Below are 17,207 nucleotides of genomic sequence, written 5' to 3'. Positions count from 1 at the left end.
CAAACTTCTATAGATGTGTGGTGAAGAGTATATTGACTGGCTGCATCACAGCCTGGAATGGAAAATCCTGCAGAAAGTAGTGGATACGGTCCAGTCCATTATGGATAAAGGCCTCCCCGCCATTGAGCGCACTTACATAGTGTTGTTGCAGGAAAGCAGCATCCATCATCAGGGACTCCAAACACCCAGGTCACACTCTCTTTACACTGCTGCCACCAGGAAGGTGATACAGGAGCTTCCAGACTCACACCACCAGGTTCAGGAACAGTTACTACCTCTCAACAATCAGGCTCTTGAACCAAAGGGGATAACTTCACCTAGCTTCACTTGCTCCATCACTGAAATGTTCCCACAACCCATGGATTCACCTTCCAGGACCCTTCAGCTCATGTTTGACCTTTATTTATTTATTACTTTTTTTTGTATTTGCAGCTTGTCTTTTACACAGTGATTGAATGCCTAGTTGGCGCAGTCTTTCATTATGGTTATTATTGAGCATGCCCACAAGAAAATGAATTTCAGGGTTGTAGATAGTGCGATATACAAAGGGTGATTGATAAGGCCGTGGCCCAAGGAAGAAGTAGTTAATTTTAGAAAACCTCGCATATTTATTTATTTTTCACCCTCCCCTAGTGTTGCCATCATGTTCTCGTGGACCTCCTTGAGACCGAGGTAGCGGATGACTGCACGAAGCCCAATGTTGTCCATTTTCTCAGACAGTGCGTACTTGTAAATTTCAATGATCTGAAACAGAAATACCACAGAAGTTATTAACTTCAAACCTTCTGCATAATCATTCATAGTTGAACTACAGGTGCATGTAATGAGAACTGGATAACTTATCTCCTTCAGGCCACAAACTTATCAATCACCCCTGCTGTGGACACTTTCTGGAGGTCCAAGACACCAACTTCTACAAAGAAGGGATCCGTATGCTCCATGACCGCTGGATTAGGTGTGTAAATATAGGAGGGTACTATGTTGAAAAATAAATGTGCTGTTTTATAAAATTGTCTCCTTCTACCTTAGGCTACAAACTTATTAATCACCCCTCGTATGTACTTTGAACTTTGAAACAAGAGATACTACGTGCTCAAAGTGCTGGAGGAACTCAGCAAGTCAGGGAGCATCTACAGAAGGAAGTAAAGAGTCAATGTTTCGGCTGAGACCCTTCATCAGGATTCAAACATCGACTGTTACACCTCCATAGGTTCTGCCTGATTTGCTGAGTTTCTCCAGCATTTTCTGTGTGTTACTCAAGATTTCCAGCGCATGCAGAATCTCGAGTAATATCACATGCTGCCTGCCCTTCTTTCAATCAATATTGAAATTAGGTTTTAGGTAAAAATCCTTATTCCAAAATTCTTTCCGAGAATCTTATTATCAAAGATCATCCTTAATTCCTTTCTGCCTCCTACAGATCTCTCAACAAGCTTTTATTAAAAAAGAATTGTAACTGTGGCTCTCTGCTTCCCAATTATCTGTACTCAATCTGTATGCATGACCTGTAACATCACTTTCTTTAGTATTCTATTTTTCCAGAAATAATTAATTTTAAAAAACAAATAACATATTCCTGCTATTTTCATAGCCTTAAATAAGTAAAAACAACAAGCTACTGTAGTTATTAATAGCTGTTTGAAGGTGAGAATTAAAAAGCTGATTTTTAAAAATTTGATTCTAAAATGTTCAATTATTTTACTGCACATTTTAATTTTGGATTCATGCTGTTGGCTTTACAGTTTGTTGCGGGAATCAATCATTATGACAGCTAGTGTCAATACCATCGAAGCCAGTGTAGGTGTAAATGCTAAAATATTCCCCCAGATCCAAAGCACTTTAACAACACAAATCAGACTGCATACATACAAGTTATAATTCTAATTGTTGATTGCATATTCCATTAGAATTTTTTTAATAACACTGGTAGAAGATTAGGTTGGGGAGGATGATTCAGATATAATGTTATAATGGAAAATAAAGTTGCAAAAGAGCAACAAAAAAAATGATGAGAATGCTCCCTAAATGGCAGTGGTAGAGGATGGAATTAAATATCAAGTTAGAGATGCATGTTATAGTGTCACACGGCAATGAAACAGGTCTTCAATGCCAAACAATGTGCCTTCCTGAGCTAGTCCCATTTGCCTGCATTTGGCCCATTGCACTAATTCTTTCTCATCTATGTACTTGTCCAAATGCCTTCTAAACTTTGTAATTCTACCTGCCTCCGAAAGCTTGTTCCATATATCTACCGCTATTTTTGTGGGGAAAAATGGTTTGGTAGATTCCTCTCAACTCATTCCCCTCCAAACTTAAACCTTCTGATTTCAAACTCCCCTACAATGGAAAATAACTGGTGATCCTGTACAACCCCCATGATTTATAAACCTCCGCAAGTCACCCTTCAGCATCCTTGCTCTATAGACAGCAATTCCATCATCCAGATTAACACTAGTTATCAGCAAACAACCAGAAGAGACCTCCATATTCCCATTCCTTCCCTTTCAGCAGTCAGTCAGTCTTCTATCTATGCATGTCCCTTTCTCGTAATGCAGTAATCTTCCTTCTTGGTTAGTAACAGCTTGTCAAATGTCTTGCAAGAATTTTTTTTAAAAAAGGAGGTAAACAACATCCACTGACTCGCTTTCATTTATCCTTCTGGTTATTTTTTCAAAAGAATTCCAATAAATTTGAGAGTCAAGATCTCCCCTTAAGGAAACAATGCTGACTTCAGCCTATTTTATCATCTGCTTCCGTGTACCCTGAAACCACATTCTTAACAGTGAACTCTAAAATCTTACCAACCACCGAAGTCAGGTTAACTGGTTGGATAATTTATGATCTTTTGCATTCCACCCTTCTTAAACAGCAAAGTGACATTTGTGATTTTCCAGTCTGCTAGAACCATTCATGACTAGAGATTCTTGAACAATCACTAATCTCTCAACAATCTCTTAAGCTACCTCTTTCAGAACCCTGGGGTGTAGTTCATCCAGTCTATTTGACTTAACCACCTTCAGACCTTTCAACTTCCCTAGGTATCTTCTCATTTGCAACCACACTCACTTCTGTCCCCTGACACTAAATAAATAAAACAAAGGAACCATGGACCAGTTACTCTGATAATCAGTAACAAGAGGGAAGCATCAATGATTCTTTTATTAAAAATGTGTAATGATAAAACAATTGGAAAATATTAATAGTCACACACACACACAGTTGGAGGAAGCAACTTGGTCCATTCCAACAAATCCCTCCCTGTTCATGATCTCTGTCTCCATCTTTAGAGACGGATTATCCACCCACGAATTTCAAAAATCCACTGATTCCCAGTACCTTGACTACAACTCTTCCTACCCTGATGCAATTCCTTTCTTTCAGTTACTCCATCTCCACCACAAGAGATGAGACTTGTGGCTGGGAAATAATCTCAGGTAATGGGGCCTCCTCCATGGTGGTTGTAGGAGTTGACTCTCAGACTGCTGGAAGTAGTTCTGACAGCTCTGGCCAGGTTTCTTCTCTAACAATTGACACTGCTCTCCTCAACTGATTAAAGAGTCATCTGCAGATGATATCAGGCACATTATCCAGTGCGGAGAAGAGTGGTCCAGTTCTGTCCTTAATCCTTCTCAGTACCCACTTTTGATCACTTCTATAGTCCCTCACCAGGACTGCTTGTCCAGAAATGAAACCTCAAACCTCCTTGTTTGAGGAACCTCAATGTGTCTCAGCTGTTTGTCTTGCCTACTCCTTCTGAGATTGGGTTTGAGGAGATCCAAGCATGAATTCAAGGAATAATCCAGGAACAGCATAGCTGTGGAGTTGTTGGTTGAGGAGTTTGCTGTATTGCAATATACAAGGAAATTGGTGAGCTTTTGATTCCGTGTCAGTGTAGTATGTTCCGCTGACATTGCTCACTGTGCCTTCTTTAAACTCTGAAATAATCCTACCGTCAAGCCATTTGTAGCTGGGTGGTAAGCCGTAGATGTAATATGTCTTTTTCCATTCATTCTCAGGAATGACAGAAACAGTTCCACAACAAACTGTGGTCCGTTGGCACTGACCAAGTGTTCTGGAACATCAGTCCTTGAGAAGAGGCTTCTCAACACCTCAGCAGTGTGCAAGTCTGTTTTGGAGACTATTAGCAACACTTCTGGCTACTTTGTAACTGCATTCACTACTACCAAGAACTTTGTGCCCATGAATGGTCCAGCGAAATCTACATGAATCCTCTGCCAGCGAAATGAAGGCCTTTTCCAGTGATGGAGAAACGCTGCTCTCAGCATCTTCTGGACATGTTGGCATCCTGAACAGCGCACGGCAAGCCGTTTAATCTGTAATCTATCTCAAGCCACTGGACAAAGCTTCGAGCCACACTTACTTTCTGACCACACCTAGATGATGGGAATGTAGCTCCTCCAACACTTTGGTTCTCAGCTTGGATGGTACAACTCTCAATCCCCAAATAAGACAACCCCCATGGAGGGAAAGTTCACCCCGACACTGGTAAAAATGAGGAGGTGGGATTTCTGCTGCACATTCCAACCATTTTGAGTCACCATGAAGACCCAAGACTGTGTGGGGTCTTTTCTGATTTCCCTTTGGATAATAGGGAGACTTCTAATTTGCATTAGGGAGAACATAACAAGAATAGAGTCCCATTTTTAATTTTTTTTTCCCTGGTATTTCTTTTCCCAAGGGAAATTGGATAATCCATCAGCATTTCCATAATTAGTTGTCCTTAAATTTGATCTCGTAATTGTGTTCTCCAAGAAGCAGAGCCCATTTCTGCATTTATTCTGCTGCTGTTAACACCCTTTTGTAGATTGAAAAAGAACACGAGTGGCTGACGATCAATAATCAACCCTCTCTCTCTCTCACAAGCAAGTACTGGTTGAAATATGTTACTCCCCAAACCAGACTCTCTGTCAACCTGTGTGTGATTTTTCTCTGCAGCAGTAAGGGAGCGTAATGCAAAGTCTATGGGGTGTTCACTCCCATCACTCGTAGCATGTGACATGACTGCACCTGTACCAACAGGTGCGACATCACAGGTAAGCTGCACTGGATGATGTGGATCACAATGCACAAGGACAATGTCTGAGGTCACCAGTTCCCTTACGTTTCCGTAAGACACCTTACACTACTTTGTCCATTCACGGTTGGCAGTAATGAGATCAAGCGGTGGAGCACAGTAGCCAGGGCTAACAGGAATCTGTTGCAGTAATTGACAAATCCTAAAAGAACCACAACTGTGACACACCCTTTGGCCTTGGGGCATCCACCACAGCTTGAATTTTCTCAGCACACTTGCGTAATCATTTTGCGTCAACGGTATGACCACAATAAGTGATACGAGGTTTAAACACTCGTTGCATCATGCTCGAAGCCCATAATTTTCTCATCTTTTAACACTATCTTGATATTCTGGATTGTTTATTGTCATCCTTGCCAATAACAATGGCAACACAGAGTACCTGGACAGCCTTGCAACATAGCGATCTGCCAGAGTGCAGGTGCGGCTGCTCCCCCAGAAATAAGAATAATGTAATGATAAAGTCCTTTGTGAGTGTTTATGGTAAGAAACACTCAGGACTTTTTCCAGCTCCGTCTGTAGGTAGGCCTCAGCTATGGCCACTTTGTTGCAAAGGTATCCTCTATCCAGGGCAGTACTGGGCTGTTGGTGTCCTTAAAATGACCACAAATTCTGACAGGTCTGCTCTTCTTGGCTATTGAGAGCACTGACATTGCCCATGGGCTCTATATCACCTTGAAAAGAATTCCTTCAGCATCTAAGTGATCAAGCTCACTGACTACTTTACTTTGTAAAACTGGTGTGGCATTTTCATTTAGCATTGTTTTACCGAGGATGTGTTTCAGTTTCCCGGAACCATCCTTGAACGCTTTTGTGGTATCATCCATTAGCTTTTTAAATTCACTTCCAGTGACTCTGTTCCAGGGGATGTGGCATGCAAATGGTGGATGGATCTCCGATCAAGTTGTAGCTGTCTCAGCCAATCACATCCCACAATGCTGGGCCCTTGATGCACCATCAATAACTCTCTCTGAGACGTAAAGGCGAGATATCGGCTTTTATTGACTGGAAGAAGGAACAAGCAGTGGTTGACCACCATACTACATCCTGGAGACTGAGAGGCCAGGCTCAGGCCTCAATCGCCTTTATACCGGGGTCTGTGGGAGGAGCCACAGGAGCAGTCAGCAGAGGGTGTGTCCAGACAGGTATATGTAGTTCACCACAGCCCTGCTGTTTTTACCAATATGGCTTGTTGATTGTTGTACCTCACCAGTATAAATGTCATTCCCAAGGGAGTTACCTTTTCTCCAGTACAAGCTCTTAGTTTGATATCAGTAGGCTTCAGTTCAGAATCTTTGAAATGCCATTCAAACTCATTTTGTGGAAAGATCGAAATAGCTGAGCCAGTGTTCAATCCCATTTTAATTAATTTGCCATTTACTTTTGGTGTAAGCCATATTGTTTCTGTTTTATTAATTTTCACAGTGTAATTCTCAAGGGTACCCAGTCCTGAGTTACTCTCATCATTATCAGATTTTTCATCAACAGCATGCAGCTGCTGTTTCTGAAACTGTAACTTGACTTTTTCTTTATATCTTCCCTGTGCAGTCCATTTATTTTTGTCTGCCTGACTTTCTCTTTCTGCATGACCTACTTTTTTTTCCTGCAAGCTTCACCTTTAAACTTGCATTAGTCTAGAGTATGTGAGCCCCTGCTACAATGGTAGCACAATTTGTTCTGTCCGGCCGGTTTCTGTTTAGCTGTTGCAATTTTGTTCACTCTCACTTTTGATCCTGATTTCCAACAATATTGTATTTCTGTCTGCTGTTTCCATTGATACAGCAATTTTAACGCTCTTTTAAGTGTGTTTCATTTAGGAGTTGTTTTTGAATGCTATCTTGTAAGGCTCCACAAATAAACAATCTCTCCATGCATCGTTAAGCCCATCACTGAACTGACAATGCTCAAACAACCTCTTCAATTCAGGCACCTGCACTAAAATGGACTCCCTTTTGATTCCAATTATGAAATCTAAAGCGTTTTGCAATCAAAGGTTCTAAATGTTGCTGCGATACATTCACGATATCAGCAAAGAGCATTTCAGTTGGCTTGGTTGGAGCAGTTAAGCTTCTAAGCAAACTGTATGTTCTTCACTTATTATACTCTGGCACTAGCACTCACTTTTCATTGACTTTTACACTACTGGTCAGTTCATTCAGCATACATTAGCCAGTTATGTGTTATGCATTCGAACAAGTCTATATTTCCAATGGAATCGGCATTTCTGCCTTTTTAAAAAAAATTATGATTATTATCACCCAGTATTCACTGTTACAGCCCTGTGACCCGACACAGATTTTGGGAAAATCTTTGTCGAGCACTTTGCTCCATTCACTGTAACAGCCAAGTGGGCAGCCATTTTAATTCCACTTCACATTCCCACACTAACATGTGTGTCCATTATCCACTCCACTGCCACGTTGAGGCCAGACATAGATTGGAGAAGAAACACTTCATTTTTTTTTAAAATCTCCAACCTGACGGCATCATTTCTCTAACTTCCTGTAACCACTCCTCTTCATTCCCCAGCCTTTTGATTTCCCTTATCCCCCTTTCCCCTCCCCCTCACTTGCAGCCTATCCATCACCTTTCTCCTTCTGGTTACTTCCTCCCTTTGTGTTCTACTGTCCTTTCCTATCACATTCCTTCTTCAGTCCTTTGTCTCTTGTACCCATCACTTCCTAGTTTCTACCATCATTCCTTTTTCCTGCTTCCGAATCTTCCTCCCTCACTTGGATTTTCCTGCCTTCTCTCTGATTGCACTCCCCATCCTGCCAGTCTTCTGCCTTCTTTCTTTCCTATCATGATGAAGAGTCTCGCCTCAAAATGTTAACTGTCCATTTCCCTCCATAGCTGGACCTGCTAAGTTCCTCCTGCATTTTGTCTGTTGCTCATTTCCAACATCTGCAGTCTTTCTGATGTCTTCGAGAGTCAGAGATAAGGATACCCAAAGTCAGCACGAGCTTATGACAAGGAAACCTCAGGATAGCTGAAGGATTTTTTTTTAAGAAAACAAATTATAGGAACGTCAGGGAGAACAAACAGAAATGGTGAATTTGAATTTTTGTTAAAAGGTCCCACATAAGTGTATAAAATTAAAGAACATGGAACTGGGGAATAGTATATTAGCACAAATTGAGAATTAATAGTAAAGTAAAATATATAGTAAAGAAAATGGGAATAAACAGAAGTAGGTAGTGACTTATGGAGCGAAGCAGAGTTAAGAGCTTGGACCTCAGCTATTCATAATGCTCTCTCAATGATATGGATGCAAGGAGGTTCCAAAGTGATTTAGACAAGTTGGCTGAGTGAACAAAGTTATGGCAAATTTAACTTAATATACCTTAGATAAATGATGTTATCCACATTGGTTCTAAAAACAGGTTTACAAGACTGATTCCAGGGACGACAGAACAGCTACAAGAGCGGAGATTGGTTGATTTGGCCTAGTTTATACGAATGGAAAAGAATCTACATCGAAAACTATATTAAGATTAGACAGTCCATATGGAATAAGAATCTTATAATGGCTTGAGAACTCAGAGCCTGAGGTCACAGCTTCAGTATATAGAATATACCACTAAGAGTGATTAGGAGAATTCCACATAGACGGTACTGAACTTTGGAATTAACTACTAAGAAAGCAAAGGGGGCCAGGTTATTAAATATATTCGATGAGAAGGTTGATGTTAATGGAATAGGGAATATGGAGAGAAATCAGGAACAGTATGGAGAAATAAATGATCACATTGAATGGTGGAGCAGGTTCACAAGGAAGCCCCCTCCCCCCACATGGTTCACTATGCCAGAATCATCTGCAAGCGGGATCTTCAGCCCAATTCTTCCATGCCAAACAATTGTCGGATTCCAATGCTGAGGATAATCATAGTGTAGATGTTGCTACCTATCCTTGCTGACTGTAATCTGTCGGTCAGGAAGTCCAGGATACAGTTGCAGGGGGAGGAGTTGACTCCCATCTTCCACAGTTTGGAGATAAGTTTGCTTGGAATTATAGTATTGAAGGTGGAACTGTATTCAATAAATAAGTGTAACATATGTGGCTTTATTGCACATATGGTCCAGAGGTGATTGTAGGGGCAGGGAGATGGTGTCTACTCTAGGCTTGTTTTAATGTAGGTGATTTGCAGTGGATTGAGAGGTTGAGAGGTACTAACAATGGGACTTCGAGCTACTGCGAAAAAAACACGAAGTGGGAGAGTTAGAGGTTTGTGGATTTCATTTCAGGGAAAAGACTTTCAGAATTAGACTGCAAAAAGGCTTTATTTGAACTAAAACAAGAACATAAGACGTAGGAGTAGAATTAGGCCCATTGAGTCTGCTCTGCCATTTCATAATGGCTGATTTATTATCCCTCTCAACCCCATTCTCCTGCCTTGGCCTCCACAGCTATCTGTGGCAATGAATCTCACAGATTCACCACCCTCTGGCTGAAGTAGGTCTTCCTCATCTCCATATGCAGGGATCAGGAAAAACAGTGCAACATTTATGCCTGCACTTCAACATTTTTTCCAAAAATAATCAATCAAATTTAATGGTTTTGGGTATACTGATACCTTAATTATTTCCTCAATCCATTTAACATTGCAAACCCTAATCCAGGCCTTCCAACACTCATTCCAGAGTTCCATAGTTCACACAGGGAGTGGTGGGTGCATGGAATGCACTGCTAATGACAGTGGTGAAGGCAGATACAACAGGGTCTTTTAAGAGACTCTCAGATAGGTACATGGAGCTTAGAAAAACAGAGGGCTATGGGGTAGGGAAACGCTAGGCAGTTTCTAGAGTAGGTTACTTGGTCAGCACAACATTGTGGGCCGAAGGACCTGTAATGTGCTGTAGATTTCAATGCTTTATGTTCTGAGTACATAATATGTTTTATCCAAGTAGCAAACCTAACAAAAATAGTCATGTTCTCAAATCTGTCATTTAAGAACATCCTAGGTGAGGAGTTGCTGGGGGAACTATAGAGTACACTATTTGAACCTGACATTTTCTGATCTCGAAACAATTATTTTTTAAAAACATTTATGTTTTACCTTACTATCGCACAACAAGGGTTAGCACTGCACAGGAATAGAAGCTTTCTTTTGTACTTCTGCCAAGTTAATTGTTGTAGTAGAATGTGTGTGAGTTAGGTCATCATCGATGAGCAGACTGCAACCATGGTAGGAGGAAGGAATAGCACATGTACATCTGCTCCCGGGGTGGGGGTGGGGGGGAAGATCACATACAGCTTATGCAGCAGGGACATGGATAAAACAGAGTTAATTCTCCATGTGAATGATATTCCAATAAATCCTACAGAAGTGACTACTGCCACGGAACAATCTCTCTCTCGTTCACTCTGTAGGAAGAGTATGCAACAGGTCACAAAGTATTTTGATATTAGCTCAACTGAGCATTGCACAGCTCTTCGAGAATGTCCAAGCAAAAGAACATTATTTTGGCACACTAACAGACAGCTCTGTCACATTTTCTGAAGTAATATGGCTTTTGTTGAATGTGTGCTACCCACGTGTGCTCGGGCTTTGTACAAGCATCACCGCCCACGGCGTCAGTACATATTCCTCAACTCAGTAGCTACCCTTTGATTTTTCGTGGACGCTCAGTATTGTGTGTGAAGTCAATAGCATCCCGCACTGCAGGAAGCCTGATATGTTTGCAAAGCTACATGTATGGTTCACCTTCTGCTCGCTGTCAGTTCTTCTGGAACAAAGTCTGTCACTTGCCTCCTTTATGTAATAGTGTGCAGCAAATTGCAGATTCAACAGGGACTTGGAATCAGCCTGGTGCATGGGGGGTGGGGGGTGGATAAATGTCATTGAAACCTGTCAGATATTGAAATGCCTAGACAGAATGGATGTGGAGAGGAACTTTCCTATAGTCAAGGAGCCTAACACCTCAGAATAGAGGGACTTCCATTTAAAACAGACACAAATAGGAATTTCTTTAGCCAGAGGATGGTAAATTTGAGGAATTCATTGCCAGCGGCAGCTGTGAAAGCCAAGTCCTTGGGAGAATTTAAAGCGAAGGTTGATAGACTCTTGATTAGTCAGGGTGTCAAAGGTTACGGGGAGAAGACAGGAGAATGGGATTGAGTGAGATAATAAACTTAACAATGATGGAATTGTGGAGCAGAGTCAATGGTCCAAATGACCTAATTCTGCTCCTCTGCCTTATGGTCTCAGAAGATTCATGGCTACTCTCTAGTAAGAATTGCAGTCCCACTTCACACTTCCACTCTAAGGCATACCTCAGCAATGATGTTCTCATAGAATGCTCCTTACTGCAGGACAAGTAAAATTACTTCTCAAAGGCAATTGTTGCCTACTGACAACACCAAGAGCATATCAACCAATGGACATGTGTATGGGAACAATGGATTAAGCAGAATTTTTGATATTAGCACAGAAGTCCCTTATCATCTTTTTCAATATTGCATATTGACCTTAACACCAAACAAAGAGAATATGGTAACAACAGCCAGTGGAAATCAATCATCAATGTGTTTCTAATGCATTATTACTTCCAGGATATCTGCTGCAGAGTGTATAGATTGCTATATGTGGAAAAGAGTGGATCCCTTACACTCTGAGGCAGGAGAATTTATATTGGAAATAAGGACATGGTAGAGAAATTCAACAATTATTTTGGGTCTGTCCTCAGGGAAGACAACTCTGAATACCTTCCAGGAATAGAGGACAACTACAGACATAGAATGAATTCCTGAATAAATTCAAAGAAATAATTTAAAAAATAGGTATGGACAAAAATTAATAGGACTGAAAAGTGACAAATCTCCAGGCCTCCTAAGCTTTTGAAAGAGTTGGCTGTAGAATAAGGATATACCTTCCAAAATTCCATGGATTCCCACTCATTAGAAGACTGGAAATGCATGTCTGCTATTTAAGAAAGGAGGGGGAGACAGAGACAGAAAAAAAAACAGGGAACTATAAAGCATTTAGCTTGGCATCAGCAATATGTGCAAATGCTAAAATCTATTATTAAATGACTTGATAACATGGTAAATGTATTAGCTTTCCGAGGGACTTGAGCAGTGTTAACTTTGATTTATGGAAGGAAATCAAATTTAGCAGATCTGTTTTAAACTTGCAGAATAATCAACTAGTTGATTTTATGCATTTGAACATTTAGAAAGCCTTCGTGTCACGCAAGAAAATAATGCACAGTATTAAGGGTGAGAATCTGACGCAAATTTAAGTTTGGGTAATAAGCAGAAAGCAGGTAGCAGGAATAAACGGGTCTCTTGCAAGTTTTAAAGCTGAGACTAATGTCATGGTGCAGGAATCAGTGTTGGGGCCTCAGCTATTCTCAATCTGCATCAAGGAGGAAAGAAAATATATTCACATCTGTAATAATTCAAAGCTAAATAGCAGAGTGGGGTATGAAGAAGTTGCAAGATGCCTTCAGATCAATTAAGAGAATCAGGAAGAACAAGGCAAAAGAATGACAAAATGCAAAAGTGGAAATTTAAAAGGCAATCACATGAAACTCTAATAGGACGTGATGAGGTAGGTGTGGTGTGAATGTCAGGAATATGTATCAGTCTCAAAATAAGGAGTCGGTTACTCAGGACAGACGAAGAGAAAATTTTCACATCAAGGGTAATACGTCTTTAGAAGAGTGCTGGGGAAGCTCGCTCCCCAACTATATTCAGTTTAATAGTTATTCAACACAGGTTGAGTACCCCTTATCCAGATTTCCAAAATCCAGGGTTTTTTTTTTTATGAGCTCTGACAAGACATCACGAATGGAAAATTCCACAAGATGCTAAGAAGCTTCCCAGGCAATGCGCAGGTCTCTGCACAGCAGACAGTTCTGAGAAGAAACCTCACATATGTAAATTAACAGAATTTAATGAAAAATAGAAAAACACCGCATAAAATGAAAAATGAAGATCTCAGACACATATTGTCAGCGGAGTGATCATATGCCGCTTAACGTATGCTGATCAATGACGATTGAAAATGGAAGGTAATTGTGAATATTAGTAGGCCAGTTGCAGAGATTTAAGAAAATGCAGGGTAATCATTTTTTAAAGCATCTGGTGATGACGAAAATCTAGCATCAGAAAATCCATCATCAGAGATCCCCACCACCCAGGTCATGCACTCTTCTCACTGTTGCCATCAGGCAGAGGGTACAGGAGACTCAGGAGTCACACCACCAGGCTGAAGATCAGTTACTACCCCTCAACCATCGGGCTCTTGAATGAAAGGGATAACTGCACTCACTTGCCACATCATTGGAATATTCCCACAACCATTGATCTCACTTCACGGACTCCATCTCATTACCTCACATTTTCATTATTTATTGCTATTTATTTATATTTGCATTTGCACAGTTTGTTGTCTTCTGCCCTCTGGTTGATCTTTAATTGATCCCGTTATAGTTACTATTCTATAGATTTGCTGAGTATGCCCACAGAAAAATTAATCTCAGAGTTGTATATGGTGATGTTTTTGTATTTTGATAATAAAATTTACTTTGAACTTCGAGGCTGATTGTTTTTATTCCTTACATAAGACCTGAAAAAAGTAAAATACAAATAGTGTACTATAATCAAAATCTGATATCGTAGGCATAGACTGAAAGCCTGCCATTGTTTGCTGTTGTTTAACAGCTGATCAGATATTCTCCCGATGCTGCTGTGCTGTTTCTGGTACCCTGTACACATTATATTTCATTATATTAACATAATGTAATACATTTTACTGTTAAGTACACGTGCGATGAGCAAGTGCAAGATGAAGACTGCTTACCGATAGCATATAAATTCAGAGTTGGAAATATTGGAAATGATGGTGATCTCAAGCTCTCTCATTATATGTCACAAAATCCAAAATTCTTCTGGCCACAAACATTTTGGTTAAGGGGTACTCAACCTGTAGTAACATAATACAATCTGTCTAATTTTTAAATCAGAAAGCAAACTAGCAAGAAAGTGCCTAACATGAGCAGTACAAATGGGTTAAATCAGCAATGGTAGCAATACAAATGCACAGTTAAGAATTTTGCTACTGTACTTTCATAAACAAGAGAAAAGCTGCAGAAGCTGGAAATCTGAGCAACACACCCAAAATGTCGACTGTACTTTTTTTCTCCTCCCCCCCCCCCCCCCCACAGATGCTACTTGGCCTGCTGAGTTACTCTGGAATTTTGTGTGCGTCACTGTACTTTCTTGTCTTTTCTTCACATTTATAATACCATTAGCTACATAAAAACCCTCTCCTCGCAGGCATATAGTGCAAAACAGATCACAAATGCATGCTCAGGATGTAGATGAGGTTCTGTTACCAAAATAATTTCAGTTCCAGATCTATAATACTCGGTAGATGAGGAACATCTTTGCAGGTTTCCCTGCTACCAACTATTTTAATTTATACCTTGGATTTTGCACCCTCAATGGCTTTCCCATTTACTTTATATAGGCCTCTTATGAATGTTACACATCTCAGTTAAGATTCCCCTGAACCTCTGCTGTTCCAAAGAAGGGAAACCCAATACCTAGTAGTGTGATTATAATTGGTTGATCAGAAGAGTACGCCATCCTCAATCCAGGGCTTATTTTTCAGCCCATCGTGATGATGTCAAGCATCTGTACCTACCTTGTTATTTCTCCCTATGCCTTGTGGCACATTGGGCACCAATCTTGTCGTTTCTTTAGCAATTTGGTCCACTAGGACCAAGTTGCTAGCTTGATGCTCAACCCAGCATGGATGGAAAGCGCCCGGATTTGAACCCTGGACCATTTGCCTGAGAGACCGATGCTGGCCGGCATATCAGTACCTATCCACATTAGTCTTATTTTCCAGCATTCAATAGCCTTCAGTGCTGTAGCACTTCACATACAAGTATTCCTTAAATACTGTGAGAATAACAGCCTTCACCTAATGCATTTCTAGCTTTCAACCATCTCCCCAGGTTAAAAAGGAATCATCAAATTCCACCTAAATTTAACCACCTGTTACCTTCTGGCTGTAGACAGCCCTGCTAAAGGAAAAGGTTTCCCTCTACCTGCCATATCCATGCCACTCATAATTTTGTGTATTTCAAATCAGAAAAGCCTTTTCCACTATATTGGAGAGGGTCCAGAAGAAGTTCACGAGAGTTATCCCGTAAATGAAAGGTTTAACATAAGAGGGTGTCTCTGCACCTGTACTTGCCGGATTTGAGAAGAATGGGGGGGGGGGGGGTTGGGGGATCTCATTGAAACCTATCGAACATTGAAAGGCCTATATAGAATGGGTGTTGAATGGGTGTTCCTATAGTGGGGGAGTTGAAGACTAGAGGGCAGAACTTCAGAATACAAGGATATCCCTTTACAGCAGAGATGAGAAGGAACTTCGGCTAGAGAATCAGACTTAATATCAGTGGGATATGGTGTGAGATTTCCTGTATTTGCAGCAGCAATACAATACATAATAGAGAACAAAACATGAATTAAGGTAAATATATTAGGTATAACTATATTATATAATATATATTGTAATACAGTTATATTAGCAAGAGCATCAAAGTTTATGGAGAGAAAGCAGGAGAATGGGGTTGGGAGGGATAGTAAGTCAGGAGACTCAATGGGCTGAATGGCCTAATTCTACTCCAATGTCTTACATCTAAACAGTTCATTCAGTCAAACCTCATAGCTGAAAGGCTCTATTCATGGCAACAGCCTGGTGAATCTTCTTTTTCCTCCAATCCAGTGCAATCATATCCTTCCAACAAAGTACAACTACTACTCTCCCTGTGCCCCAAATTATGGCTTTTATGTGTACCATAACCTCCTTCCTCTTATATTTATGCTCCAGTTAAAGAAAGCAAATATCCCATGCTGCTGGCTTCAGGGCTCCTTGAACATATACATTTTCCAGGTCCTTAAGTACTTTCTAGGATCCTACTCGTTAACCACTGTGTATAACCCAACCTTATTACCCCTTTCAAAATGTATTACTTCACATAATTCAGGATTAAATTCCTCTTGCCCATTTTACGGTCAGCAAGATGAGCAGCGTGCATTGGACGAAAGCATTTAATGAAAGCCAAAACCCTGCATTAGAACCAACTAATCAATATTGTTCTCTAACCTCAACTGCCACTGGGTGCCGCTTAGTAACAAGCCAATTCCAGATGCAGTTTTCCAATTACTTGTGTGTTTTTGGCTTTTAGACCAATTGTTTCAATCATCTTTTCTATTAACCATATATATTTTTGGAAGATCTTAAAACTTCTGCTTTAAAACCTCAATTATTTATTATACATTTTATTATATAAACCTGCCTCCTGCTTTAAAATCTCGATTATTATATATTTTAAAAAGAACCACGTACTGAGCTGCGCAGAATTCTAGAGAAACAGCTTTCAATCACAAAACTGTTATCCTTTGTTTCCTGCACTGATCCGTTTTGCATCCAACTTTCTTAGATCCCAAGGAAGTTTTGCTTTTGCCACGCCTAGCACGCGACACATTTTCATGAGTTTTACTAACTCCATGTAGGTTACCTCAAATATATTACTGGCATCTTCTTAAAAGGGGTACAAAGAAGGGTCAATCAGGATAACCCCATAACAAATCTGTGTAAAGTGATGGTACAGATTAAAAAAAAAGATTCCAATATCTTGTCTGCAATCATAGCTAAAATCACTGCACTGTAATTACTCATTTCATCCCCCCCCCCACTCTGAAACTATAATTATTCTTCTTCTTCGGCGGCCAGGGGATATTGGAAAATTTTAGTTAGGTTCCTCAGAATTTTTAACCTTACTTTTAACGTCTTTGGAAAAAGTATTGATTTTTGAACTTTATAGTTTATTACAGTTAACAAAAAAAAATTGCTGTCTGCAATTTAAAAATAAATATGATTTATCAAACTCATCTTTTCAACGGAAACTCTTGCAATAACACAAAAGAACAAGAACGAAATCGCTTAATACACATAATTACCGTGCTCTTGAAATTGCGATCAGTCCTGACAGAACGACCCTTATTAATCAGCTGGAGGAGCTCCCTCACTCTCCAGACCCAGGTCACTGAACTTTGTCTGGTCCCTGCTCTTTGAATGGGTGGTTT

The 17,207-nt window shown here is 40.3% G+C and overlaps 1 long non-coding RNA gene across 1 annotated transcript; it reads right to left on the bottom strand.

Annotated features, from left to right (window-relative positions):
- Positions 1–386: 386 nt before the first annotated feature.
- Positions 387–17,194, bottom strand: LOC132399168 (uncharacterized). Its single transcript, XR_009513895.1, has 3 exons — positions 17,082–17,194; positions 13,903–14,025; positions 387–744 (listed from the first exon to the last, which is right to left on the bottom strand). It is a non-coding gene; the product is annotated as an uncharacterized LOC132399168 (long non-coding RNA).
- Positions 17,195–17,207: the final 13 nt, after the last annotated feature.

This window comes from Hypanus sabinus, chromosome 9 (assembly GCF_030144855.1).
Source record: "Hypanus sabinus isolate sHypSab1 chromosome 9, sHypSab1.hap1, whole genome shotgun sequence".
Lineage (NCBI taxonomy): Eukaryota > Metazoa > Chordata > Chondrichthyes > Myliobatiformes > Dasyatidae > Hypanus > Hypanus sabinus.
Note: the sequence above shows the minus strand (reverse complement) of the source record. Positions and strands in the feature narration are given on the sequence as shown.